We start from the raw sequence: 25,172 nt of genomic DNA, 5'->3' as shown, positions 1-25,172 counted from the left end.
TTCTATAATTGCCTGGTTATGGAGTACCTTTCGTGTCGTTCTGGTTCTGACGGTGTTAGCGAATGCGACATTCAGTTCTGCAGCGAGTTTTGCAGCTGTCGTCGTCTTATTTTTTGCCAGAACCATCTTCAGCAACCATCTGTCACCACCATTCAACATACATTTCATCCGCATTGTAACTTAGGAGACGATGTGTCTCAGTTTCCTTGTATGTGATACCAATTTTCGATACAGTGCCCCTTGAAACTCCAAAACTTCGGCTATCTTGCTTACGGAAGCATGCGCCTTATTTTCTCACGTCCGACTTCACTTCTCTCCGACATAATACACTCATAACTACACAGAAGGCACTTCCAACGCTTCGACATTGCCCAGGTGCTAATCGTTGTCAAATACAATAGAGCAACCCGCAGGCTTTGCCACTATCTGTTTCTGTGCTGAAGCATGCATTTCTCGGGGCTTTTCCTTATATACCTTATGTATTTTTGACTGTATTTCATTACGTAGTGCAACTTGCTAAGTAAATAAGACGCTGTCAATTATCATGCTACTATTCATCATTTTGATTTGTAGCTTCTTGCGTTGGCCGTGTTGGGAGTTAAAATTGTTGGACGCGAGGTCTGCCAGTTATGCAAAACACCGTTTTCTGTCAGTACCCAAACATGCTTCGGCCATCATATGGTAGACAAGTTAAATCAAACAATATGCAAACAGTACAAAAATGAATATACCACACACACACACACACACACAAATCCTCACCCAGCAGAGAACAACACAAAACACAAACAATGACCACACACAAGACGCAACAGAGCAACAACACACACACGAAACGAAATGGCAGATACTCACCTACAATAACAAGATTGTTTACAGAAAAGGCAACACATTAAAGAAATAGAGAGTCCAAATAGGATACAGGACGGAGAACACAACACAGAAAAAGATCAGAACGCAAGAAACACCCATGGATAAATTTAACAGACCAGGAATATATGAACTCACATGCAACACTTGCCAGTCAGTGTACATAGGACAAACATGCAGGAACTTCAAAACAAGACATTCGGAACACCTCAGAGCTTTAAAAAGCAACAGCTTCCATACCACATTTGCTGACACCTTATAGCCAACAACCACCACCCAACCACAATAGAAACAGACTTAAGAATACTAAAACCCAGCCACAGCCTATACAGCAAACTGACCATTGAGGAGAACTTCTTTACACAGAGGGAAATAGCAGAAGGAGAACAGGTCTTAAACGAATACACCACACTCTGCAGGGCACACTATTTAACACATTAAAGGAACTTTAACAAACAAAAATCATTGGGGGAAGTGGCAACAAAACGACTATTCACGTTGGTGTGTAGAATGTATGAGTCTGGCGATATACCATCTGACTTTCGGAAAAGCATCATCCACACAATTCCGAAGACGGCAAGAGCTGACAAGTGCGAGAATTATCGAACAATCAGCTTAACAGCTCATGCATCGAAGCTGCTTACAAGAATAATATACAGAAGAATGGAAAAGAAAATTCAGAATGCGCTAGGTGACGGTCAATTTGGCTATAGGAAAAGTAAAGAGACGAGAGAGGCAATTCTGACGTTACGGCTAATAATGGAAGCAAGGCTAAAGAAAAATCAGGACACTTTCATAGGATTTGTCGACCTGGAAAAAGCGTTCGACAATATAAAATGGTGCAAGCTGTTCGAGATTCTGAAAAAAGTAGGGGTAAGCTATCTGGAGAGACGGGTCATATACAATATGTACAACAACCAAGACGGAATAATAAGAGTGGACGATCAAGAACGAAGTGCTCGGAATAAGAAGGGTGTAAGACAAGGCTGTAGCCCTTCGCCCCTAGTCTTCAATCTGTACATCGAGGAAGCAATGATGGAAATAAAAGAAAGGTTCAGGAGTGGAATTAAAATACAAGGTGAAAGTATATCAATGATACGATTCGCTGATGACATTGCTATCCTAAGTGAAAGTGAAGAAGAATTACATGATTTGCTGGACGGAATGAACAGTCTAGTGAGTACACAGTATGGTTTGAGAGTAAATCGGAGAAAGACAAAGGTAATGAGAAGTAGTAGAAATGAGAACAACGAGAAACTAAACATCAGGGTTGATGGTCACGAAGTCAATGAAGTTAAGGAATTCTGCTACCTAGGCAGTAAAATAACCAATGACGGACGGAGCAAGGAGGACATCAAAAGCAGACTCGCTATGGCAAAAAAGGCATTTCAGGCCAAGAGAAGTCTACTAATATCAAATACCGGCCTTAATGTGAGGAAGAAATTTCTGAGGATGTACGTCTGGAGTACAGCATTGTATGGTAGTGAAACATGGACTGTGGGAAAAGCGGAACAGAAGAGAATCGAAGCATTTGAGATGTGGTGCTATAGACAAATGTTGAAAATTAGGTGGACTGATAAGGTAAGGAATGAGGAGGTTCTACGCAGAATCGGAGAGGAAAGGAATATGTGGAAAACACTGATAAGGAGAAGGGACAGGATGATAGGAGATCTGCTAAGACATGAGGGAATGACTTCCATGGTACTGGAGGGAGCTGTAGAGGGCAAAAACTGTAGAGGAAGACAGAGATTGGAATACGTCAAGCAAATAATTGAGGACGTAGGTTGCAAGTGCTACTCTGAGATGGAGAGGTTGGCACAGGGAAGGAATTCGTGGCGGGCCGCATCAAACCAGTCAGTAGACTGACGACAAAAAAACAGATATAGTCTACACACACACACACACACACACACAGACAGACAGACACACACACACACACACACACACACACACACACACACACACACACACACAAAGATAAAATGCAAACAAAATTCAAATTTGGCGCCGAACTCTCTGGTGAACAAATGAACACTGACTGGGCTGGGACATACAACAAACCGCAATCACACTGTGTTGTGGTGAAGTGAAAAGTATTTCACTACGTTATTTGTTTGTTGGTTGGTTGGTTTGTGTGATTAAAGGGACCAGACTGCGATGGTCATCTGTCCCTTTTTCCAAAAAAATTGAAACCGCCCAAAGAGAATAAAAAACGAACCGCAGGAAAGACGTCAGACGACACAGGACGAGAAACACTCCGACAGAGATCAGACAAAACAAATTAAAACACACAGAGTGTGACGGTGGTTGGCCGACCATAGAGAAAAAAAAGAGAAAAAGCCAACCACCAAGAACACATGAAAACCTCACTTTAAAATCAGAGGCTAAAAGCCAGAATCAACACTAAAAGACAAACACTCAGATTAAACTATAAAAAACCCCTGCCCGAATAAAACGCAAAACCAAGTCCACCATGGCAGAGTCATCTAGTAAAAGTGCAGGGAGCGTATCAGGCAGCGCAAATGTCTGCCTGAGCACAGATAAAAGCGGACAAGTTAATAAAATGTGCACCACCGTTAAAACCGCCCCACAGCGACAGAGGCGGGTCCTCACGACGCAATAAATAACTGTGAGACAGTCGGGTGTGGCCAATGCGGAGCCGACGAAGAACAACTGAATCTCTGCGAGCGGCTCGCATGGATGACTGCCACACACGCGTCGTCGCCTTGAGAGAACGGAGTTTGTTTGGCGTGGGCAGATTGCGCCATTCAGTATCCCAAAGCGAGAGAACTTCGCGGCGGAAGACTGCCCGCAAATCAGTCTCCGGGAGGCCAATGTCCAGGGTGGGTTCACTGGTGGCCTGTTTGGCCAGGCGGTCAACACGTTCATTGCCCGGGATACCGACGTGACCGGGGGTCCACACAAAGACCACAGAGCGGCCGCAACGGGCAAGAGTATGCAGGGACTCCTGGATAGCCATCACCAGACGAGAACGCGGAAAACACTGGTCGAGAGCTCGTAAACCGCTCAGTGAATCGCTACGGATAACGAAGGACTCACCTGAGCGGATATACTCTAGGGCACGAAAGACGGCGACCAGCTCAGCAGTGTAAACGCTGCAGCCATCCGGCAAGGACCGTTGTTCGGAATGGTCCCCTAGAGTTAGCGCATACCCGACACGACCAGCAACCATCGAACCGTCAGTGTAAACAATTCCAGAGCCCAGATACGTGGCCAGGATGGAATAAAAGCGGCGGCAGAAGGCCTCTGGAGGGACTGAGTCCTTCGAGCCCTGTGCCAAGTCGAACCGAAGGCAAGGGTGAGGAACACACCACAGGGGTGTATGCAGAGGTGCCCGGAAAGGAGGTGGAACAGGGAAAAACCCAAGCCCGGAGAGAAGCTCCTTGACGCGTACGGCGATCGGACAACCCGACCGGGGCCGACGTTCTGGCAGATGGACGACTGACTGCGGGAACAGGACACGGTAATTTGGATGCCCGGGCAAGCTAAAAAACATGGGCAGCATAAGCAGCCAGTAATTGTTGGCGTCGTAACTGCAGTGGAGGGACGCCTGCCTCCACTAGTATGCTGTCCACAGGGCTGGTGCGGAAAGCACCAGTGGCAAGGCGTATCCCGCTATGGAGGATTGGGTCCAGCACCCACAACGCAGATGGGGAAGCTGAGCCATAAGCCAGGCTCCCATAATCCAGACGAGACTGGATTAACGCCTGGTAGAGCCGGAACAGGGTAGATCGGTCGGCGCCCCAGCGGGTTTGGCTCAAGCATCGCAGAGCATTTAGACGCCGCCAACACGCCTGTTTAAGCTGCCGAATATGAGGCAGCCAAGTCAACCGGGCATCAAAAACTACACCCAAAAACCTGTGGGTCTCCACCACAGCAAGAAGTTCGTTGTCAAGAGAAAGCCGCGGCTCAGGATGGATCGTTCGGCGCCGGCAGAAATGCATAACGCGGGTCTTGGCAGCCGAAAACTGGAAACCATGCGCTACAGCCCAAGACCGCGCCTTGCGGATTGCGCCCTGTAGCTGACGTTCAACAGCTGCAATGCCAGTAGAGCTGTAGTAAAGGCAGAAGTCGTCAGCATACAGGGAAGCGGAGACAGAATTTCCCACGGCCGCATCGAGCCCGTTAATGGCGATTAAAAACAGACAGACACTTAAAACAGAGCCCTGTGGCACACCTTTCTCCTGGATGTGGGAGGAACTATATGAGGCCGCGACTTGCACGCGGAAGGTACGACACGACAGAAAATTGCGGATAAAAATTGGCAGATGGCCCCGAAGACCCCATCCATGAAGCGTAGAAAGGATGTGATGACGCCATGTCGTATCGTACGCCTTCCGCATGTCGAAAAAGCGACCAGGTGCTGACGGCGGGCAAAGGCAGTACGGATGGCCGACTCCAGGCTCACCAGATTGTCGGCGGCAGAGTGGCCTTTACGGAACCCACCCTGAGACGGAGCCAGAAGGCCCCGAGACTCCAGTACCCAATTCAAGCGCCGGCTCACCATCCGTTCGAGAAGCTTGCAAAGAACGTTGGTGAGGCTAATGGGGCGGTAGCTGTCCACCTCCAAAGGGCTCTTGCCCGGTTTCAAAACGGGGATGACAATGCTCTCTCGCCATTGCGACGGAAACTCACCCTCGACCCAAAGACGGTTGTAAAGGTCGAGGAGGCGTCGCTGGCAGTCCACTGAAAGGTGTTTCAGCATCTGACAGTGGATGCGATCGGGCCCGGGAGCGGTATCAGGGCAAGCGGCAAGGGCACTGTGAAATTCTCACTCACTGAATGGAGCATTGTGGATTCAGAAGTGTTTGTGCGAAAAGAAAGGCTCCGAAGTTCCATCCGCTCTTTAATGGAGCGGAAGGCCTGGGGGTAATTCGCAGAAGCGGAACTCATAGCAAAATGCTCTGCTAAGCGGTTTGCAATGACGTCGGAGTCGGTACAAACGGCTCCATTCAGTGAGAGCGCAGGGACGCTGGCACGGGTCCGATAGCCGTAGACGCGTCGAATCTTGGCCCAGACCTGCGAGGGAGTGACATGGAGGCCAATGGTGGACACATACCGCTCCCAGCACTCCTCCTTGCCTTGGCGGATAAGGAGGCGGGCCCGCGCACGCAGCCTTTGAAGGCGATAAGGTGGGCTAAGGAGGGATGTCGCTTGTGACGCTGGAGCGCCCGCCGGCGGTCTTTAATCTCTTCAGCGATCACAGGCGACCACCAAGGCACAGTCCGCCGCCGAGGGGACCCAGAAGAACGGGGAATGGCAGATTCGGCGGCAGTAACGATGCCGGTGATGACCGATTGAACCACCGCATCAATGTAGTCAGTAGAGAGAGGCTCAATAGCGGCAGTGGAGGAGAACAAGTCCCAGTCATTCATAGCCCATCTGCTAGGGCGCCCAGAAGAGTGACGCTGTGGTAGTGACAGAAAGATCGGAAAGTGGTCACTACCACACAGGTCGTCATGCACACTCCATTGGACAGACGGTAAGAGGCTAGGGCTACAAATCGAAAGGTCAATGGCGGAGTATGTGCCATGCACCACACTGAAGTGTGGGAAGGCACCATCATTTAAAACCGAGAGATCGAGCTGCGACAATAAATGCTCAACGGTGACGCCTCGACCTGTCGCCACTGACCCACCCCACAGAGGGTTATGGGTGTTGAAGTCGCCCAGTAGCAAGAAAGGTGGCGGCAATTGGGCTATCAGCGCAGCCAGGACATGCTGCGAGACATCACCATCCGGTGGAAGGTAAAGACTGCAGACGGTAACAGCCTGTGGCGTCCATACCCGAACAGCGACAGCCTCTAAAGGAGTTTGGAGAGGGACAGACTCGCTGTGCAGAGTGTGAAGGACATAGAGGCAGACGCCACCAGACACCCTTTCATAAGCTGCCCGGTTCTTATAATAACCCCGATAGCCACGGAGGGCGGGAGTTCGCATTGCTGGAAACCAACTTTCCTGAAGAGCAATGCAGAAGAAAGGGTGAAGGCTGATAAGTTGTCGGAGCTCAGCTAGATGGTGGAAAAAACCGCTGCAGTTCCACTGGAGGATGGCATTGTCCATGTCTGAGAAAGGCGTGACGGGACTGGGAAGGCAGATTATGCCGCTGGTTCACCCGCTGCCTCCAATGGAGCACCCGTGCAAGTGCTATCCATTGCGTCTGAGGGACCGGCGAGATCGACGTCCTCAGCGGACGCAAGGATCTCCACCTCATACTCAGACGCAGAGCTTTTAGGTAGCGGTGGAGTAGGTGCCACCGCAGGTGTCTTGGTCTTACGGGTCTTCAAAGTCGTTTTCTCTCGCTGTTCCTTTGGTTGCTGTTGTTGAGAGGGCTTATTGGAGTCAGTCTCCGGGACCGAAGAGGATCCCGAAGCCCGTCGACCAGCGACCTGTGGCTTCTTCAGCCACTGGTTGGTGTCTGCTGTGCCGCTGGTAGGAACCTGGGAAGGGAGTGACCCAAGGGATCCCTTCCGAGCGAGAGAAGCCGAAGAAGACTTACGCTTCTCCGGCTTAGAAGTGGGGACTGGTGTCACCGGTGGTTTAGTGGGTGCTGCTCCCGAGGTAGATGGTGTGGGAGCTACAGCGAGAGAAGGGGCCCCCATCGTCAATGGGGCAGGTGAGGTCCTCTGACTCTGAGAGCTGACTGTATATCTTGCAGCTGAAGGAGCTGGAGCAGGAGTGACAGTGGAGGCACAAGATGACATCATGCGCATGGGATGTAGCCGTTCAAATTTCCGCTTAGCCTCAGTGTAGGTCAGTCGGTCCAGGGTCTTATATTCCATGGTTTTGCGTTCTTTCTGTAAGATACTGCAGTCCGGCGAGCAAGGTGAATGAGGCTCTCCACAGTTGCCACAGACGGGAGGCGGAGCACATGGAGTATCGGGATGAGATGGGCGTCCACAATCTCGACATGTGAGGCTAGAAGTACAGCGAGAGGACATGTGACCGAACTTCCAGCACTTAAAGCACCGCATCGGGGGAGGGATATAGTGTTTGACGCGCCATCGGTAGACCATCACCTTGACCTTCTCTGGTAATGTATCACCTTCGAAGGCCAAGATGAAGGCACCGGTAGCTACCTGATTGTCCCTCGGACCCCGATGAACGCGCCGGACGAAATGTACACCTCGGCGCTCTAAATTGGCGCGCAGCTCGTCATCAGACTGCAAAAGTAGGTCCCGATGGAAAATAATACCCTGGACCATATTTAAACTCTTATGTGGGGTGATGGTAACGTTAACATCCCCCAACTTGTCACAAGCAAGTAACCTGCGTGACTGGGCAGAGGATGCCGTTTTTATCAAAACTGACCCAGAGCGCATTTTGGACAAGCCTTCCACCTCCCCAAACTTGTCCTCTAAATGCTCTACAAAGAACTGAGGCTTCACGGATAGAAACGAGTCACCATCAGCTCTGGTACAGACGAGATACCTGGGCGAATACACGTCACTGTCATTCATTGCCTTTCGTTCCTCCCATGGTGTGGCCAGGGATGGGAACGATTTGGGGTCATAAACGTTAGCTTTAAAATGAGCCCTCGAACGCTTAGAGACTGCCGAGGGCTGGCCACCAGCAAGAGAAGATGTGCCACGCTTCGTTGCGTGTCATCCAGCCTGATGCCACCTACTCCGACCAAGGGCCCTCCCCACGGGCGCCACCCAGCCGCAGCAATAGCCACCTGGCAGGATGGCCATTGCCGGGAGTCCCGATGCCCCAGGGAGATGGGCAACTACTCCTCGGCATACGTGGGGAGTTAACGGCGCAGGCACCAGTAGAGCGATCCCTTTGTTGTCAGGGGGCTACAACCAACAGGGTACATGGCGGCCCCACCACAACGGACTGGCTACCGTGCTGGATCTTAGGTGCAAAAATGTCCAAGGTCGTCGTCGCAGTTAAAAGCAACACTGCAGAGTGCAGCGTGATAATCGCACCCAGGGACGTATCCTCGCCCAAGAGATGGAAAACGAGCGGGACACCATTGCAACGACGAAAAAGCCGGCTAAAGGTCTCAATGCACGACGGATACAGTGCACCATGTAAGGCGCCCTTCCCCAATTGGCTCGCTCTTCGGAATAATTTAGAAAGATGGAGGTCAAACCCGAGAGGAGACCATCACATAAGGTCGAAACATTTGAGACTCCTTTTAGTCGCCTCTTACGACAGGCAGGAATACCGCGGGCCTATTCTAACCCCCGAACTCGCAGGGGGTACGTTATTTGTGGAAAATACTTATTATAGTTAAGTGAGCATCACAACACCTCAGCATGATGCTGAGAATGAGAGTGCTTACAACACTAAAAGGTAAGTAAAAACGAATATAAGATCGAAAACATTACGTCAAACTAAATTACATTCTAGAAGATAGATGAACTACCAGGAAAAATCTTCCTCATCAACATCGTTTGGTTGCACATCACAAGCTACCTGTAGTAATTAACACACAAGTGATCCATAAAATTCATGCACACCAAATGGTATTTACAAAAATAAACGATCCATTGTTTCAACTAAAGATGCACATAATTTTATAATCATTTAAGAAAAATGTTGACCTTGTAGATGTTTGGGTACTGAGAAAAAACGGTATTTTGCATAACTGGCGGACCTCACATCCAATAATATCATGCTACTCTAGCTGTGAGGAGAATGAGGAGAATACGGGGCATACTAAGGCGTTCCTGAAGTTTGTGTACCCCGCAATAGGCTGTACCCTGGCACCCCTATACAGAGACATTCCAGAAGCGCTGGAGGTTGTTGTCCAGCCCTGGAGCCCGGCCCTTTCTTGCAACGCAGCCACTCCCCCTCAAGCCGCCGTCTCTTCCAGGAAACTGAGCGCTGGACAGCGGGGCAAAACAGCAGCGATGGCGGCTGCCATTGTGTGGCACGCGGTCAGCGCCCGGCCCTCCAGCGACACAGACAGAGCTCCGTGTGTCGTTTCTGACCAGGAATTCACAAACTATCAGTGTACAGGTGACTTACCGCGGTGCAGTTACCACAAGTTATTTCATTACCATCGATCAGCACGACATTCCGGAAAATTGTAAATTTGTAATAAGGTCTCATGGGACCAAACTGCTGAGGTCATCGGTCCCTAAGCTTACACACTACTTACTCAAACTAACTTAAGGGGGGTAGGACGTCAAACGGGCCGACTTCGAGAAGGAGAGGCACCACAGGACATTTTAATTTGCACTGTCTATGCTTTTACAAATAAATTCATAAAACTTTGTCAGCATGACCAGGAAGGATTCAGGGTTCACACTCATAGCAATGGATGTTCAAAAACACGAAAAAATAATATTTTTTAAACGTGAAATATCTTTTCTTTTCACTTACTGTTGGCTGCATTTGTTGCTTTAGGTACACTTTTCTTCGTAAGTAAGAGATTCTTCGATGAATTTTGTACAGCTTACAACCCGTACTTACACGTGCATGGAACTCTAGGTTCATTTAATCTATGGAAAAATGAATGGGCTGTTACGTTTTAAACTTTGAGTTTAGAGAAAACTCGAATTTTCTAGTTAATTATCTCAATTTTCACCACAGTTTTGAACAGATTTGGAAAATTCTAGAGTTACATACACCTGTAAGTATGGTTTGTATGCTGTGCAAAATTCATCGAAGAATATCTCTTACTTATGAAGAAAAGCTTATCTCCAGCAACAAATGCAGCCAATACCAAGTGAAAAAAATGATGAAAATTCACATGTAAAAAAATAAAAAAAAATTGTTTTGTTATGTTTTTGAACTTCCTCGGCTATGAGTGTGAATCCTGAATCCTTCCTGGTCATGCTGACAAAGTTTTATGAGTTTATTTGTAAAAGTATAGACAGTGTAAATTAAAATGTCCTGTGGTGCCTCTCCTGCTCCAAGTCGGCCCGTTTCCAGGTCCTACCCCCCTTAAGCTAAGGACGACACACACACCCGTACCCGAGGGAGGACTCGAACCTCTGACCGGGGGGGGGGGAGGGGGGGGTAGCCGCAACGACATGTCGTTGGCGGCAGAATTATTATACCAGCGGGAAGTGCCTGTATCTATTTCTAACTTGTGAAGAATTGATCTCTTCATAATCTTTGATCACGCTACGCATAGCTTGCTCCACTCGTAGCAATGTAAGCTATCCCCTTAGGTTCATTCCTAACCACTCACTCGCAAACAGCGATATGTTCTGAAATACGCAGCCAACTATTTATTTCAGCCTACATTTTCTAATAAGACAGAAGTCTCAAAATCGAGAAAATTCATTCCATTTATACACTGAAGAGCCAAAAAGCTAGTACACCTGCCTAATATCGTGTAGGGCCCCCGCGAGCACGCGGAAGTGCCGCAACACGACGTGGCAAAGACTCGACTAATGTCTGAGGTAGTGTTGGAGGGAACTGACACCATGAATCTCGCAGGGCTATCCATAAATCCGTAAGAGTACGAAGGGGTGCAGATCTCTTCTGTAAAGCACGTTACAAGGCATCCCAGACATGCTCAATAATATGGCTGGCAGAAGTGTTTAAACTCATGGAGCCACTCTGTAGCAACTCTAGAAGTGTGTGGTGACGCGTTGTCCTGCTGGAATTGCCCAAGTCCGTCGGAATGCACAATGGACATGAATGGATGCAGGTGATCAGACAGCATGCTCACGAACGTCTCACCAGTCCGAGTCGGATCTAGACGTACCAGGGGCCCCGTATCATTCCAACTGCACGCGCTCCACACCATTACAGAGCCTCCAACACCTTGAACAGATCCTTGCTGAAATACAGGATTCATGTGGTTGTCTCCATACCCGTAGACGAGCATCCGCTCCATACAATTTGAAACGAGACTCGTCCGACCAGGCAACATGTTTCCAGTCATCAACAGTCCAGTGTCGGTGTTGACGGGCCCAGGCGAGGCGTAAAGCTTTGTGTCGTGCAGTCAGCAAGGGTACACGAGTGGGCCTTCGGCTCCGAAAGCCCATATCGATGTTTCGTTGAATGCTTCGCATGTTGACACTTGTTGGCTGCCCAGCATTGTAATGGTTCAAATTGCTCTATGGGACATAACATCTGACCTCATCAGTCCCCTAGACCTAGAACTACTTAAACCTGAATAAACTAAGGACATCACACACACATCCATGCTCGAGGCAGGATTCGAACCTGCGAAAGTAGCAGCAGCGTGGTTTCAGACTGAAGCGCCTGGAACCGCTCGGCCACAGCGGCCGGCGCACAGCACTGAAATCTGGAGCAATTTTCGGAAGGCTTGCACTTCTGTCACGTTGAACGATTCTCTCCAGTAGTCACTGGTGATGTTCTTGCGCGAACTTTTTCCGGTTACAGCGGTATGTTTTACCGGATTCCTCGCGAAATAGTCGTACGGGAAAATCCCCTCTTCCACCCTACCTCGGAGATGGTATGTCGCATCGCTCGTGTGCCCACTATAACACCACGTCAAAACTCATTTCAGTCTTGAAAACCTGCCATTGTAGCAGCAGTAGCAGATTTGACACCCGCGCCAGACACTTGTTGTTTTACATAGGCGTTGCCAACTGCAACCCCCTATTCTGCCTGTTTACATATTTCTGTATTTGAGTACGCATGCCTATGCCAGTTTCTTTGGCGCTTCGGTGTATGTACGGGTGGCGATAAACACAAAAATGTATAACATGTGCCAATTTCGGCTTAAAAAAATGAAGATTTTGCTGTGGGACATCTTGGAGTATTCCCGCTTCAGCTCTTCCGCTTCCATGAAATTCTGATAATTGGCTAAGCTACATGTAGCCTCCAAAAGTGCGTCCGTAACGGAGGTGCGTTATAAGCAGAGAGCTCTCACTGAGTTTCTTTTGGTGGGAAACTAGAGGTGCTTGCAAAATGTCCACTGAAATCTGGCAGTAAACAAAAGCGCGGTGAGTCGTTGGGGGAGGCGTCTGTCATCGTCCCTACAAGGGCGTGCAAACCCGTCCGATCTCCCGCGTGCCGGGCGGCCGCACACAGCTGCGACTCCTGCATTGTTGGAACGTGCGGACACTCTCATTGGAGGTGATCGACGGATCACACTCAAACACCTCTCCGCTTATCTGGTCGTTTCTGTTGGTAGTGCTGACACACTCGTCCAGCAGTTGCGGTACTCAAAGGTGTGTGTGGCCGCTGGGTTCCCCGCCGCCTAATAGAAGACCATAAAGGACCACGTGCGCTTAATTGCTTGCGCTTTACGAGGCTGAGTGCTAGACTTTTTTTTTTCGAGCATCGTCGCAGGCGATCAAACGTGGGGTCATCACTTCTAACCGGAAACAAAACCGTAATCCACGGAGTGGTATCACGCATCTCCTCCGGAGAAAAAGTTCACAGCCGCACCGCCATCCAGTAAAGTCCTCTGCGGCTCTGAAGGGGTTATTTTGTTTGATGTTCTCGGAGTGGCCGAGCGGTTCTAGGCTCTACAGTCTGGAACCGCGCGAGCGCTACGGTCTCAGGTTCGAATCCTGCCTCGGGCATGCATGTGTGTGATGCCCTTAGGTTAGTTAGTTGTAAGTAGTTGTAAGTAGTTCTAACGGCCTGCTGTGCTGGTACTGCGAACGGCTGAAAGCAAGGCGAAACTACAGCCGTAATTTTTCCCGAGGGCATGCAGCTTTAGCTGCATCAAACCAGTCTCAGGACTGAAGACAACAACAAGTTCTAGGGGACTGATGACCTCAGAAGTTACGTCGCATAGTGCTCAGAGCCATTTGAACCATTTTGAACCTCCGTCATGGCGCAACGATGAAGTGTATTTTGCTCCGGTCAGGAAATTGAAGAAACAACTTCAGCATGCTGGTCGTCACAAAACTGCAAACTAACTTCTGCTTTTTCATGAAAACGCAAGGCCTCACAAAAATATGTGAACACGAGAGGAGCTCACAAAAATTCGTTGGACAACTCTTTCTCATCCACGTTACAGTCCGGATCTCGCGCCTTCCGATTTCCATCCCAATGAAGGATGTACTGTGCGGGAAGCAGTAGGTGGATGAAGGTGAGGTTATGGATGCAGCAAGACGTTGGCTCCGACGGTAAATATGTTGACAGATAGGGTTTTGTAGCCAAAAGAATGAGGAATAATGTGGAGTACTGAAAACCTGAATAAAACCAACCTGCGAAAAAAAATGTTGTATTACTTATAGATTGCCTCTCGTAAATAACATCAAATATTGCGGAAAACTTCTGTATTACGTCCATAAAAAAAGTTCCAGAATGCGCTAAAAACGATAAACTTAAAAAAATTGCATATAGCAGGATGCACATCTACCTCCTATTCGATGTCCTTATTCACAATACTATGCTGAAGACACGCGACTTTCGTCTTTTGCTTCGGTTACCTACCGTAGCATCTCTTGAAAGCTGATATCGCTGATGCGTCTTTAAAAATGTTTCAAATGGCTCTGAGCACTATGGTACTTAACTTCTGAGGTCATCAGTCCGTAAGACCTTAGAACACACATCCATGCCCGAGGCAGGATTCGAACCTGCGACCGTAGCGGTCAGGGATTCCAGACTGTAGAGCCTAGAACCGCTCGGCCACCCCGGCCGGCGATGCGTCTTTAACTGACATCTAATTATGAAGTGGACGTGTTTGTGATAAATCTTCACTGCGTCACTCCAAGTTGTAATACGAAACAGCTACCGAGCAAGATGACGCAGTGGTTAGCACACTGGACTCGCATTTGGGAGGACGACCGTTCAAACCCGCGTTCAGCTCTCCCGATTTAGATTTTCCGTGACTTCCCTAAATCGCTTCAAGCTAATGCGGGGATGGTTTCTTTGCAAGGGCAAGGCCTATTTCGTTCCCCATCTTTCCCCCATCCGATGGCATCGACGACCTCACTGTTTGCTACCCTCCGCCAAATCAACCAACCAATGAAACAGATAATACACCAAAATCAATGTGGCGTCTGCCGCATCGAGTGACACGTCATTTTCACGTCAATTTCGAGTGAGCAATGTGTTAAGGCCTAAACGGATGTGGTATAATTCCGCCGTTAACGTATAGGCCCTACTGTCTACACGGCACTCTGTCACGTGTAAGATGCTGGTTTATCTTGCGGCTTGTAGGGTAGTCGTCTATGAAACATTTTTCTGTTGCTAACGTTTCGTCCACAGCTGCGCTGGCTATTTCCATAGGTGCTCCTGCTTTGTTTGCGTATTTCCGACTGGCGTGTTGGACGTCAGAGAGCGACATAGTAACTATGAAAAAAGGAGAGTCGTAGAAACTTCTAATGCCGTAATGAAGGTATTACGAAGTATATAGTGCCTGGATGGATGTAAGAGAGGGCCTGATAGCGCTAAGCTTGCACGATATTGTGTTATCCAGCAGCGAAACGTGGCTCGGATTTCACGCTGAACTGTAGGTATGCTTCCCGTCGTTGGATGAAATCTTTTCAAAGGCAAGTTTTAAAAATAAATATGTATAAGCAAATAATGATCCAGACTATTAAGAAAAGTACCCTCTCTACAGTACTATATCATACCCTGTGGACGACGTGTAGCCTTATCTGTGTTGGTTACGTGTAAAAATATCTTTTAGACTGTTTTGTTTTGTGTGCCTGCTGTTTGTGTGTACCATTTTCAATAGGTATGCGTTTTTGCACAGTGGACTAGGAAAACCATGAGCAGTTTTTGTTCCAAATTCGCCTTTAAATACGTCAGTATCGGAATTGTGCGTCCGCCTGGGTCCAAAAGACTTTGTTATTTATTTACTAATTTTATTTATTTACTATTTTAGTCCCCCAAACTAATTTCGACGATAAATATCGCCATCATCAGTGGGTTCTTTAAATCTTTCATTATTATTTGTTATGGCATGTTTTTAATAATTGTTATCGCTGTTTGCGGCAAATTTTCTGTGCTTTTTCTGTTGCTGCTTTTTCTCAGGCTGTATCATGTCATCTGCAAATTCGTTGGACGATATGTAGCTGATACTATACACAGAAAAACAGAACCTTCGCACTTTGTTTATGACCTAAAACATTACGCCATCTTGGCGTAATGTTTTGAATCATTAACAGAAAACGTACAGAAAATAAGCCGCAAACAGGGACAACAATTGTTATAAACATCCCATAACATATTATAAATATGATTTAAGGAATATACTGATGATGGCGATATTTATCGCCGAAACTAGTTAGGGGAATAAATTACCAAACAAATAGTGAAGTGTTCTGCATCAAGGAGGACTCACAGTTCCCACATTGTTGATTTCCTACGCAAACACAGACCAAATGGAAGAGTTCCAAGATGGTTATCCCCTTTAACACTCTATAAAGACCGAACGAGGTGGCGCAGTGATTAGCACACTGGACTCGCATTCAAGAGGACAACGGTTCAATCCCGTCTCCGGCCATCCTGATTTAGGTTTTCCGTGATTTCCCTAAATCGCTCCAGGCAAATGCCGGAATGGTTCCTTTGAAAGGGCACGGCCGACTTCCTTCCCTAATCCCATGAGACCGATGACCTCGCTGTCTGGTCTCTCTCCCCAAAACGACCCGACTCTATATAAAGATGGATCACCGAAAATCATTTCTCGAAATGTGTCGCTTTAAAGATACATGAAAAGAAACTAATGGCTGGTAAAATAATAAGTTATTTTATAAACAAAACCCACTGTTTTTACAGTCGCAGACTTACACCAGCCACTCCTGATTAATAAAGTGAAAAGAATTAAGTCGGTTCTAGGTGCTACAGTCTGGAACCGCGACGGTCGCAGGTTCGAATCCTCCCTCGGGCATGGATGTGTGTGATGTCCTTAGGTTAGGTAGGTTTAAGTAATGCTAAGCTCTAGGGGACTGATGACCTCAGAAGTTAAGTCCTATAGTACTCAGAGCCATTTGAACCATTTTTTAAAATTAAGTCGAATGTGTCCTTCAACAGTCTATTTTTCTGGAGTTTTGAAATTACATAAAAAGCAGACCAGCCCTGGCGAAAAGGGTATTCCTGGCTAAGAGAAGCTACTTGCATCAAACATAGGCCTTAACTTGAAGAAGAAATTTCTGAGAATGTACGTTTGGAGCACAGCATTGTGTAGTGATGAAACATGGACTGTGGGAAAACCGGAACAGAAGAGAATGTATGTATCTGGGATGTGGTGCTACTAACGAATGTTGAAAATTAGGTGGACACATAAGGTAAGGAATGACGAAGTTCACAGGAGAATTGACGACGGAACGAATATATGGAAAACATTGACAAGAAGAAGGGAATAGATGGTAGGACACCTGTTGAGATATCAGGGAATAATTTCCATGGTACTAGACGAAGCTGTAGAGGGTGAAATCTGTAGTGGACATCCAGCAGATAACAGAGGACATAGGTTACAGACAGAAGAGTCACGGTTAATGCAGGCTCAAACATGGTAATTGGATGTCTCTATAGACCCCCTGGCTCAGCAGCTGTTGTGGCGGAGCACCTGAAGGAAAATTTGAAAAATATTTCGAATAGATTTCCCGACCACGTCATAGTTCTGGGCGTAGATTTTAATTTGCCAGATATAGACTGGGAGACTCAGACGTTTATAATGGGTGGCAGGGACAAACAATCCAGTGAAATTTTTTAAGTGCAATATCTGAAAACTACCTTGAGCTGTTAGACAACCAACTCGGGGCGATAACATATTAGACCTTCTGCTGACAAACAGACCCGAACTATTTGAAACAGTTTACGCAGAACAGGGAATCAACGATCATAAAGTGATTACTGTATCGATGATTTCAGCCGTAAATAGAAATATTAAAAAAGGTAGGAAGATTTTTCTGTTTAGCAAAAGTGACAAAAAGCAGATTTCAGAGTACTTGACGGCTCAACACAAAAGTTTTGTCTCAAGTAGATAGGGTTCTCAGTAGATAGTGTTGAGGATCAGTGCACAAAGTTCAAAACCGTCGTACAATATGCATTAGATGAGTACGTTCCAAGCAAGATCGTAAGAGATGGAAAAGAGCCACCGTGGTACAACAACCGAGTTAGAAAACTGCTGCGGAAGCAAAGGGATCTCCACACCAAACATAAAAATAGCCAAAGCCTTGCAGACAAACAAAAATTACGCGAAGTGAAATGTAGTGTGAGGTGGGCTATACGAGAGGCGTTCAATGAATTCGAAAGTAAAGTTCTATGTACTGACTTGGCAGAAAATCCTAAGAAATTTTGGTCTTATGTCAAAGCGGTAGGTGGATCAAAACAAAATGTCCAGACACTTAAATGGTTCAAATGACTCTGAGCACTATGGGACTTAACTTCTAAGGTCATCAGTCCCCTAGAACTTAGAACTACTTGAATATAACTAACCTAAGGACATCACACACATCCATGCTCGAGGCAGGATTCGAACCTGCGACCGTAGCGATCGCCCGGCTCCAGACTGAAGCGCCTAGAACCGCTCGGCCACCCCGGCCGGCGTCCAGACACTCTGTGACCAAAATGGTACTGAAACAGAGGATGACAGACTAAAGGGTGAAATACTAAACGTCTTTTTCCAAAGCTGTTTCACAGAGTAAGGCTGCACTGCCTTCTCTAGATTGTCGCACTGATGACAAAATGGTAGATACCGGAATAGATGAGAGAGGGATACAAAAACAATTAAAATCCCTCAAATGAGGAAAGGCCGCTGGACCTGATGGGATTCCAGTTCGATATTACACAGAGCACGCGAAGGAACTTGCCCCCCTTCTTGCAGCGGTGTACCGTAGGTCTCTAGAAGAGCGTAGCGTTCCAAAGGATCGGAAAAGGGCACAGGTCATCCCCGTTTTCAAGAAGGTACGTCGAACAGATGTGCAGAACTATACACCTATATCTCTAACCTCGATCAGTTGTAGAATTTAGGTACACGTATTATGTTCGAGTATAATGACTTTTCTGGAGACTAGAAATCAACTCTTTAGGAATCAGCATGGGTTTCGAAAAAGACAATCGTGTGAAACCCAGCTCTCGCTATTCGTCCACTAGACTCAGAGAGCCGTAGACACGGGTTCCTAGGTAGATGCCGTGTTTCATGACTTCCGCAAGGCGTTCGATACAGTTCCCCACAGTCGTTTAATGAACAAAGTAAGAGCATATGGACTATCAGACCAATTGTGTGACTGGATTGAAGAGTTCCTAGATAACAGAACGCAACATGTCATTCTCAATGGAGAGAAGTCTTCCGAAGTAAGAGTGATTTCAGGTGTGCGGCAGGCGAGTGTCGTAGGATAGTTGCTATTCCCAATATACATAAATGACCTTGTGGATAACATCGGAAGTTAACTGAGGCTTTTTGCGGATGATGCTGTAGTATATCGAGAGGTTGTAACAATGGAAAATTGTACTGAACTGCAGGAGGATCTGCAACGAATTTACGCATGGTGCAGGGAATGGCAATTGAATCTCAATGTAGACAAGTGTAATGTGCTGCGAATACATAGAAAGAAAGATCCTTTATAATTTAGCTACAATATAGCAGGTCAGCAACTGGAAGCAGTTAATTCCATAAATTATCTGGGAGTAGGCATTAGAAGTGATTTAAAATGGAATGTTCATATGAAGTTGATCATCGGTAATGCAGATGCCAGAATGAGATTCATTGGAAGAATCCTAAGGAAATGCAGTCCGAAAACAAAGGAAGTAGGTTACAGTGGGATCCGTGCCAGGTGGGGTTGATAGAAGAGATAGAGAAAATCCAACGGAGAGCAGAGCGCTTCGTTACAGGATCATTTAGTAATCGCGAAACCGTTACGGAGATGATAGATAAACTCCAGTGGAAGACTCTGCAGGAGAGATGCTCAGTAGCTCGGTACGGGCTTTTGTTGAAGTTTCGAGAACATACCTTTACCGAGGAGTCAAGCAGTATATTGCTCCCTTCTAATTATATCTCGCGAAGAGACCATGAGGATAAAATCAAAGAGATTAGAGCCCACACAGAGGCATACCGACAATCTTTCTTCCCACGAACAATGCGAGACTGGAACAGAAGGGAGAACCGATATATGTACTCAGTACCCTCTGCCACACACCGTCAGGTGGCTTGCGGAGTATGGATGTAAATGTAGATGTAGATGTAGATGAAGATGAAGAGTGGTGACTAAAGCTACGTCAGATTTCAGACACACCTGGTGATAGGACTAACACACCGAAACAATGGTTGTGTATGGTGACGTCTGACGTGTAAGAGTTTGGTCAATAAACGTGTTTTGCAACTGTGGCGGATTAGTTTACCACGAACAAGTTGCAGAACAGTTGTGGAGGTTTCAGAAATAAAAACACTTACAGGGGTTACTGCCTTTGATGTGTCTACTGTGTATCTTAGGTCAGCAGAATCGTTGTATGTGATGAGCGTATTCGTTTAAGTCGTCCTTCAGTGTTTCCGTTATGAGGATTCGCTGTCGGATGGGTCGTTCCTCTGTACTGCATTTGCGGCGCCCTCGGAGTTGCCTGCAAGCAAAACCTACACACCCCTGCCGCCATCCGCTGACAGCGACACGCATTCCTACGCACCGGAAGTTGCGTCACGCGCCCCCGCTGAACGCACAACTGCGCTTCGGCGCCTCCCTCCGACATGCCTGCCAACCGCCTATTGGCAGCAGGAGTGGGGAAGCGCTTTGCGAACCGACGCGTGGAGACTACGTAGGGGCCGCGTCTGTAAACGAAGAGCGGGATAGCGCACTGCTTGCCCGCACTGCGGAATGAGTCGCCGCGTTTCCTAGCACGTCATTCTGGAGCCTATACACCAGAATACGCTTCATTGCTAAATCGCGATATTTTATTCAGTTTGTTCCTTACTATGGTGTCAAACATTTATTTTGAAATAATAATTGTCTATTTTGGTACTTTCAACATGGCAGCCGAGTCAGCAATCGTGATTAATATATAAGAAACTATTAGCCTCGATTTCGGTAATGAAACCAACCTATACTTAGGTTTCAGCCCAAGTAATTGAGCCTTCTTCAGAAGATAAACCTGATTCCATAATATGTCTACGAGGGTATGGTCTAGAAATAAAACTACAACACCCTGAATAGGCGTAGTCGCATTTTTAAAATATGACTACGGCTATTCAGGTTGTTTATTTCTAGGCCATGCCCTCGTAGACATATTATAGAAACAGGTTTATCTTCTGAAGAAGGCTCAATTACTTGGGGTAAAACCTAGGTAAAGGTTGGTTTCGTTACTGCAATCGAGGTTGATAGTTTCTTATATAATATTTGTCTATGATCTTTAGGAGCAAATGTAGAGTTCGGTTCTTAATTGGTAGAAAGAGGGGAGTGGGGTGGGGGGGGGGGGGGAATGGTGACACGTTTTGTTACTGTTGTTTTCTCGGAAAGTTAGCTGACAATTTTGGAAATTACGAGGGTCTGCTATTTTATTAAATATTATCCCACTCCACCTTGGCGTGATCACACAGCAACCTCCTTCTATTGGTAATATTAAAAAAATAAAAAAAACGGTAGCAGGTTCTAGAAAGTTTTGTATTAACTTAAGAACTATGCGTTTCCCCCGGACAGGGCATCAACAGATTATGTTAAAAATCTGAAATTTGTTGCCAAAAAGTATCCGTAGATGCTTTCTGGCAGAAAATTTCTGATTTTTTTAAACACAACCTGATGATGTCCTACGTGGGCGAAACGCGTCGTTCTTAAGTTAATAAAGAACATTCTGCAATCTACGATTGTTTTTGGATACTCATATTTCATTTCTCTGCAAAATAATCTGTGCGCGTGACATATGAAGGTTGATGAGACCGATTGATGTACAGGGTGATCGGAAATTCTCGTTACTAAATTCTAGGATTTATAAAGGGGAGTGTGTGTATCATATTTCGAATTGGAACCTATGTCCGAAAACGTACCGTTTCCGTGCTACAACCATTTGAAAAAATAACAGTAACGCGACCATTTTACAAGCAGTTGATTGGACGTGACCCAGTACACCACTTCTTTTACGGTTCCACTTTTGTCTCACAATGTTCTCTTCCAGCATGACAATGCTCGCGTTCATACTGCTCGGATGACCCACTCAGAGCTCGGAGGATTCAACTGGGAAGTAGTCCCACAGTCTCCATATTCAGCAGATCTTGCCCCAAGTGATTTTCACATGCAGCCCCAACTGAAATGTCATCCAGGAGGTAAGAACTTCAGCAGTGATGGAGAAATCACATCCTCAGTCAACAGCTGGCTATGAACCCAGGACCCCACCTGGTACGACACTGGATTAGAAAACCTTGTATCGCTTTACCAAAAATGCTTGCAAATCCATGGTGACTATGTAGAAAAGTAACAGAAGCATTCTATGATGTCAATAAAATTATTTCAACATGATAAATTTTAATTTTTTTGTGGAAGCGGGGGGGGGGGGGTGTAGTAGACTCATGATCATGAGATCTCTTCCCCTTTTTTCGATATGTGCCTGATCATCCACACCATATTCGTCACCTGCCTTGACTTCAGTTTTCCATGGTGTAAACTAAAAGTATAAAACATTGTGCGAGTCCAGAATTACGCTACCGTTGGCAGCTTCAGTAAGACTACATAGGAATGCATGCTTCCACGACGAATCTCCTTGATGGAAACTTCTCGCGTTATCATCTAAACCGTGGCTCGTGTTGTCGCGCAACGTTTCGATTAGTTTCGTGCTCCTCATCTTCAGGCGAAGTGACGGTAAGGCGTTTCCAGATTTGTGCACAACATTTGTCGCAGCTACCCTTTATCATGGTGCTGTATTTAAAATGTTCGTTTAATAAACAACACAGGATGCGGCCACATAGCCGTAAAGGTTTTTTTGTTGCAGTAAAACTGCAGACCACATAAAACAATTCTTCGTATATCCATAATTGAAGCGGACGACTTCGGACGTGTTCTAGTATAATATATGTTAAAGAATGACGACATCGAAACTAGTTGCCAACACCTTAATACAGCTGGAGGAATTTCGTCTTTCTTTAACACACATAAAACAATTATTCCGAGAAGTAGTTACTTCGAATGACGCTCTTCTTCCTACTTCCCAGCACTTTTCATTCTTTCGCTCTCCTCTTGTTTTTGTTCGTGGGTGAAGATTCTACCACGTTTCCTCTCTTTTTTTCGAAAAGCGTAAAGGGAGTTGCAGACTGGAAAAAGAAAGATCGCACCTTTACTGAACGTGTTCTGATCAAACATCGCTCTTATGATATTAAATGTAATTTACTCCACAGAGCAAATAAAGGCAGAAGATTAACATTGCTTGAAGTTCTGGCTGTCAACGAACACCAGTGACTGAACCTGACTTAATTGTTAATGATCACACTTCTACTATTCAACCTTGATAAAGTAGCAGTAGCCAGTTAATATTTTTCTCAACATAGTACGACGTGCGTGTTGTAAATACTACAACTGTTCCGCACCCACGTGCCATTTGTCTCCATCCTTTCTTCTGTCTCCACCCGCGCCCAACTTTTTCTTTTTTTTGGCTGTTCATCACATAGCTATAACAGTTATTTTGTCCATACAGCACAGCAGTCCGCTCCAGTGCTCATTGTGTTCTGTTTCGGCTTCCACATTATTACACTTTTAATCTTTGAGTATAATGTAATGTTTATTTCTTCATACACTGTCCAGTAACACTAACACGATCACGTGACAAAAGCCTGAGTAACCACATTTTTAGCGCATAACCAATGCGAGACGTGCAGCAAGAGAGTCAGGGAGGTTCTGGAAGATAACAATAGGGACATGGAGACATGCCTACTCCAGTGTCGTCGCCAGCTTCCCTAGGCTTCTCGGTTACGGGTTTATGGAACATACAGGCTGATCGAAGTGGTCCCCCAGATTTTCGATTGGGCATAAATTCGATGAGTATGGTGGCCAAGAAACTACGGTAAATTCATTCTGGTGGTCTTCAAACCACGCACTGAGTGCTGTGTGACCCGCTGCACTGTCCTGCCGGTAGATTACATCAAGCAAACGGCCTTGCCGCAGTGTTAACACCCGTTCGCGTCAGATCATCGAAGCGCTGTCGGGCTGGGCTAGCGCTTGGATGGATGACCATCCGGTCTGCCGGGCGTTGTTGGCAAGCGGTGTGCACTCAGCCCTTGTGAGGCAAAATGAGGAGCTACTTGACTGAGAAGTGAGGCAAAATGAGGAGCTACGTGATTGAGAAGTAGCGGCTCCGGTCTCGGAAACTGACACACGGCCGGGAGAGCGGTGTGCTGACCACATGCCTCTCCACATCCGCATCCAGTGACGCTTGTGGTCTGAGGATGACGCGGCGGCAGGTCGGTACCGTTGGGCCTTCATGGCTTGTTCTGGATGAGTTTAGATTAGTTTACGTGCCATAAAAGCAAGGGAAACCATACTGCATGTAGGATAGATGCACACTTGTCCCCAAGAATAGATGCCCACTTGTATTGATCCACTGAGCCTTCGAGAATGACGGGATCATCTAGGGAATGCCACGAAGGCCCATACAAAGCAACTTTCGCTGAACTGTGGTTGAGGAGACACTGTTGGTAGCACCTTGGTTCATCTGGACGGTCAGTTGTTCAACAGCTGTACATCTGTTCGCCCGTACACCTCTCCGCATCCGTCATTCACCTCCGTCGCCTATGCCCCGTGGGGCATCAAAGTAGCGTCAGCGCCTGCTTGGGATAGCTCTATTTTGCCATGCACGACGGACGATTTACATTCTTAGTCGTTTCGGAAATGCTTCCATCCTTGGCCCGAAAGCCAATGAGCATACCCTTTTGCATTACGACAACCCTGCTTGTTTTACAGCGTCCTCCCCTCCCCCCTTCCCCCCCACCAACACCCAGTCGCTTTATATACCCTCCACTGCTGGCGCTGCCACCTGCCATCTGTGAGTGGTTTATGCACGTTGACGTCGAACATACGCGGTGGTCGCATTAATGTAACTGGACTGGTTCTTTGTGTATGTCTCAGGCGCCTTGCCACGGTTCGTGCGGTTCCCCCACCCCCGTCCCCCCGTGGGAGTTTCAAGTCCTCCCTCGGGCATGGGTGTGTGTGTGTGGGGGGGGGGGGTGTGACCTCAGCAGTTTCGTCCCATAGAAACTCAAAAATTTGTGTATTTATTCCAGTTCAAGTTTTCCGTATATACCTGGCATACAGTTGATAGTCGCCAAAGGACACTACTTTTTTTTTTTTTTTTTTTTTTTTGAAAAACAAACTGAGCAGCTATAAACTTTCGCTGAAGTGATGTGGGCTACGTCTTTCAGATTGTCTGAGGAGAGCGAAGAAAGCAGAAACCCAATGCACAACGAACTTTGAAAGATATATTCATGTGGAACATAATTAATATGTATTCCACTTTTTAATATATCAGTGT

This window comes from Schistocerca americana, chromosome 10, assembly GCF_021461395.2.
Source record: "Schistocerca americana isolate TAMUIC-IGC-003095 chromosome 10, iqSchAmer2.1, whole genome shotgun sequence".
Lineage (NCBI taxonomy): Eukaryota > Metazoa > Arthropoda > Insecta > Orthoptera > Acrididae > Schistocerca > Schistocerca americana.
This window is presented reverse-complemented; position numbering follows the sequence as displayed.